The sequence below is a fragment of the Mustela erminea genome, chromosome 3 (assembly GCF_009829155.1).
Source record: "Mustela erminea isolate mMusErm1 chromosome 3, mMusErm1.Pri, whole genome shotgun sequence".
Classification (NCBI taxonomy): domain Eukaryota; kingdom Metazoa; phylum Chordata; class Mammalia; order Carnivora; family Mustelidae; genus Mustela; species Mustela erminea.
Genome location: NC_045616.1, coordinates 8,894,157 through 8,900,156, shown reverse-complemented (window position 1 = coordinate 8,900,156; position 6,000 = coordinate 8,894,157).

Genomic DNA, 6,000 nt, shown 5'->3' with positions numbered 1-6,000 from the left:
ATTATACACATTTTATTATGGATTATTCACCTGTTAAGTAGAACTTATTTGAGGATGCAAGTGTGGCTCAACATAGAAATTCAATTATTGTGATACAACACATTAACAAAAAAAAGATAAAAATTATATGATTATCTCAATAATCATATAATTAATAATAATATAATTATTATTATATAATAATAGTTAAAGAAAAAAATCACTTGACAAAACTCAGGATCCATTGATCATAAAAATCCCCAAAAAGATGGATATAGAGAGAACATACCTTAAGATAATGAAGGTCATATATGAAAGAACTGTAGCTAATACTCGATGGTGGAAAGTTGAAAGGTTTTATTCTAAAGCAAAAATACAGTAATGCAACAAAGAACACTCTTTCCACCTTTATTCAACATAGTACTGGATTTTATAGTTATAGTCATCAGAATTGAAAAAAACCCAAATTAGTAAGAAACAAGTAAAACAGTCATTATTTGGAGATGAAACAATATTATACATACAAAACCCTTAAAACTCCCTCTGATTAATAAATGAATTCAATAAAGTTGTGGGAGACAAAAGTTATGTAAAGAAAGATGTGGCATTTCCATATACTAAAAGTAAACTACCAAAATTAAGAAAATACTATGCACAAGTACATCAAAAGCAATAAAATATTTAGAAATAAATTTAATCAAGAAGGCAAGAGACTTGTACCTTCAAAAATCATAATAAAATTGAAGAAGACAGAAATAAATGGAAATATATAGCATGCTCATGAATTGGAAGAATTAATATTTCAAAACTATGGATCGTAATATTAAAATTCAGTGAAGTCCCTATCAAAATACAAACAACATTTTTTCAAAGATCTAGAGCAAATAATCCTATGATAAATAAAATAAAACTTTTTAATAGTATGTATCCAAAAAGCAAAAGAAATATTGAAAATAAGAACTGGAGGCATGATGCACCCTGACTTCAAGCTATAATACAAATATATATTAATCAAAACAATATAGTACTGGCCCAAATCAGATACATAGGTCAGTGAAACACAGTAAGGAATCAAGGAATAAATCCATAAGATCAATTTATCTTTAGCAAAGGAGCAAGAATATACAATAGGGAAAACATAATCTCTTTAAAAAAATGGTGTTTTGTAAACTGCACAAAAAAAGTCAAGAAGTGAAACTAGAGCACTTTTTCATACCATATATAAAAATAAATTCAAATTATATGAATGTATAAATTTAACTAAAGGAGGAAATCATAGGCAGAGAATATTTGGGCATAGGTCTGGACAATATTTTTTGGATCTGTCTCTTTAGGCAAAGGCATAAAAAGCAGAAAACAATTAATACAATGAAAACACCAAGTGGGTGGAGACATTTTCAAATAATATACCAAGAAGGAATTAACATTTGAAATATAGAACATGACTGCCTGGGTGACTCAGTCAGTTGGGAATTTGCTGTCAGCACAAGTTATGATCTGGAGTCCCAGGATTGAGCTCCACATTTGGCTCCCCATTCAGCAGGGAGTGTGCTTCTCCCTCTAAACCCCTTCCTGCTCGTGTAGAGTCTCTCTCTCACACCCTTTTTTTCAAATAAATAAATTAATTAAATATTTTTTAAATATAGGAGGAACCCCCACAATTTAATATTAAAAACAAACAAGCCAATTCTCAGTAGCCATCAGAGAGATTCACGTAAAAAACACATTGAGATACCACCTTACACCAGTTAGAATGGCCAAAATTAGCAAGACAGGAAACAACATGTGTTGGAGAGGATGTGGGGAAAGGCGAACCCTCATACACTGTTGGTGGGAATGCAAGTTGGTGCAGACACTTTGGAAAAGAGTGTGGAGAATCCTTAATAAATTAAAAATAGAGCCTCCCTATGATCCTGCAATTGTACTACTTGATATTTACCCCCAAGATACAGATGTAGTGAAAGGAAGGGCCATCTGTACCCCATTGTTCATAGCAGCAATGGCCACAGTCGCCAAACTGTGGAAAGAACCAACATTCCCTTCAACAGATGAATGGATAAAGAAGATGTGGTCCCCATTTACTATGGAGTATTACGCCTCCATCAGAAAGGATGAATACCTAACTTTTGTATCAACATGGACAGGACTGGAAGAAATTATGCTTAGTGAAATAAATCAAGCAGAGAGAGTTTCTCACATGGTTTTGCTTATTTGTGGAGCATAAGAAATAACATGGAGGACATGGCTAGCTGGAGAGGAGAAGGGAGTTGGGGGAAATTGGAGGGGGAGATGAACCATGAGAGACTATGGACTCTGAGGAACTAACTGAGGATTTTGGAGGGGAGGGGAGTGGGAGTTTGGGTGAGCCTGGTGGTGGGTATTGTGAAGGGCATGTATCGCATGGAGCACTGGATGTGATGCATAAACAATGAATTTTGGAACACTGAAAAGAAATTAATTTTTTTAAATGGGCAGAGAATCTAAATAGAGATTTCTTCAAATAAGACACAAATATGATCAACAGATACATGAAAAAATGTTCACAATCATTAATATCATAATAGAAATACAAATCAACACTAAAGGGACATCATCTCCAACTTGTTCAAATGGCTATTATCAAAAATTCAAGAAATAATAAGGGCTGGTGGACATGTGGAGTAAAGGGAATCCTCATATATTCTTGAATAAGTATGAAGAATGGTACAGCTACTATGGAAAACATTATGGAAAATACTCAAATAATTAAAAATGGAAGTAACATAAAATCCAGCCATTCCATTTCTGGGTGTTTATCTGAATAAAATTAGAACACTAATTCAAAAGATACATGCACCCTTTTGTTCACTATAGCATTATTTACAATAGAAAAATATGGAAATATGTAAGAAACTTAAGTTTTCATTGGTAGATGAATGCATAAGAGAGATGTGATACATGTATTCAAATATCACCTGTAAAATAATTAAATCTTGCCATTTGTGACAACATAGATGAGTCTAGAGGATATTAAGTTAAATGAAATGTCAGACAGAAGAATATAAATACCTTATGATTTCATTTATGTTGGAATCCTGAAAGGAAAAAAAAAGATAAAAAAACTAAAGAGAAACGGACTCAGATATAGAGAACAGTCTAGTGGTTACCAGAGGGAAAGAGGTTAGGGGGTGGTAATAGTTGAAAGGGATTACAAGACTCAAACCTTCAGCTTTAAAATAATTGGGAATACAATATACTTTTTTAGAAATACAGTTCATAATATGAGGCAATAATAATTATTATTATTATTATATTACCATAATAATAATAATAAATTTTATAATAATATATAATTAGTAATAATCATAAAAATCATACAATAATTATAATTATATTATAATTATAATTATATTCATAATTATAATAATCATAAATTTTCCAGAAACTAAAAAAATAAAACCACAGTGATCACAAAATAGTATATATTAATACTAACTATATATGGTATATTAATAATATTATGTATATAATAGTTATAGATAATGATAACTTTTGTATAAGAATGGGAAATAATTTACACACACACAAGTATGTATATACATATAATTATATACCTAAATATTCTATCTTTAGCTCCAAAACTAAATATTGGAACACATTATTATATTGAAGAATATCCAGGCAATACATAAAGAGTAACTGACACAAAAGTCATATGTAGTAAACAATACTATTTTTAATGTTTTTATTTAAATTCCAGTTAATTAATATATAGTTTCATATCAGTTTTAGTGTACAGTTTAGAGATTCATACTTACATACAATACCTCGTGCTCATCACAACATGTGCTGTCCTTAATTCCCATCTTCCATTAAACCACCCACCTACCCACCTCATCTCTGGTAACCATCACTTTGTTCTCTAGTTAAGAGTCTATATCTTGGTTTGCCTCTCCTCTCTTTTTTCCCCAATGCTCTTTTGTTATGTTTCTTAAATTCCACATGTGAATTAAATTATATTTATCTTTCTCTGATCCACTTATTTTGCTTAGCATAATACTCTCTATGTCCTTCCACATTGTTTCAAATGGCAATATTTCATTCAGTTTTATAACAGAGTAATATTTCAATATATAAACACACACACAAATACTGTGTCTTCTATATCCATTCATCACTGGATGGTAATTTTGCCTCTTTCTTTAGTTTGGCTATTATTGATAATGCTGTTATAAACATCCAGGTTCATGTATCCCTTTGAATCAGTACTTTTGTGTTCTTTGTATAAACAGTGTGCTATTGCTGGGTAATAGAATAGTTCTATTTTTAACTTTTTGAGGAAACTCCATACTGTTTTCCAGGGTTGATGCATCAGTTTGCTTTCCCACCAATAGTGCAAGATGGTTCCCCTTTCTCCACATCATCACCAACATCTGTTGTTGGGTGTTGTTGTTGCCCTTAATTTTAGTCATTCTGACAGGTGTGAAGTGATATCTTATTGTAGTTTTGATTTGTACTTCTCTGATGATGAGTGGTGTTGACCATCTTTTCTTCAGTTGGCCTTCTGGATGTCTTCTTTGGAAAAATGCCTGTTCCTGTCTTCTGACCATTGTTTAACTGTATTTGTGTGTGTGTGTGTGTGTGTGTGTGTGTGTGTGTTTTGAGTTTTATAAGTTCTTCATATATTTGGGGTACTAAACCTTTATCAGATATGTCATTTATCCTATTGCATAGGCTGCACTTTAGTTTTGTTAAAATCCTGTTCAAAGGATTTTATTTTTATGAAGTCCCCATAGTTTATTTTTGCTTTTGTTCTCTTTCCTCAGGAGATAAACCTAATAAGAATTTGCAATGGTCATTGTCAATGAGGTTACTTCCTTTGTGCTCCTCTAGGATTTTATTGGTTTCCTGTCTCACATTTAAGTTTTCCATTCATTTTGAATTTTTGTGTACGGTGTAGAAAGTGGTCTAGCATCATTCTTTTGCATATAGTTATAAAGTTTTCCTAACACTATTTATTGAAGAGATTCTCTTTTTGCCATTGGATATTTTCTCCTGCTTCATCAAAGATTAATTGCCTATAAAGTTGTAGATTCATTGCTCGGTTTTCAGTCCTGTTCCACTGATATACGTGTCTCTTCTTGTGCCTGTACAATACCATCTTGATCACTACAGCTTTGTAATAGAAATTGTAGCCAAGAATTGTGATTCCTACAGCTTCATTTTTCTTTTTCAAGGTTACTTTGGCTAATTGGAGGTCTTTTGTGGTTCCATACAAATTATAGGGTTGTTCTAGCTCTGTGAAAAATTTTGTTGGTATTTTGGTAGGAATTACATTTTAAATGTGTGAATTGCTCTGGGAATTATAGACATTTTAACAGTATTTGCTCTTCCAATCCAGGAACACGGAATGCCTTTCCATTCCTTTGTGTCATCTTCTTTCATCAATATTTTATAGGTTTCAATGTACAGATGTTTTATCATTTTTGTTTGATCTGTTCCTGCTTATCTTATGATTTTGGGAATAATAATAAATGGGATTGATTCCTTGATTTCTCTTTCTGTAGTTTAATTATTGGTTTATACAAATGGAACAGATTTCTGTACACTGATTTTTATTTTGAGACTTTACTGAACTCATGTATCAGCTCTAGCAAAAATTTGGTGGAATCTTTTGGGTTTTCTACATAAACCATCTTGTATTCTGCTAATAATGAAAGCTTGAGATCTTCCTTGGTGATCTGGATGACTTTAATTTTGTTGTTTTTGTTGTCTGAATGTGGTGGCTAAGTGTAACCTTCGCAAGGCGGGGGAGATCCTGGTGATAGGAGCAAAATCATACAGGGACTTGGACTGATGTACACTAGAGGTCTTTATTTCTTACAATCATTTCTTTTATACCTTACACAAAGTCCGATTACAAACAGGATACAGATTTATGTGCAGCGCATGGGCTACATGTGAGATGAGATTTACATGCAGGAGATCAAGTTTGACAAGGAAACAACAATGATTATATTTTAGATTTATATGACAATATCT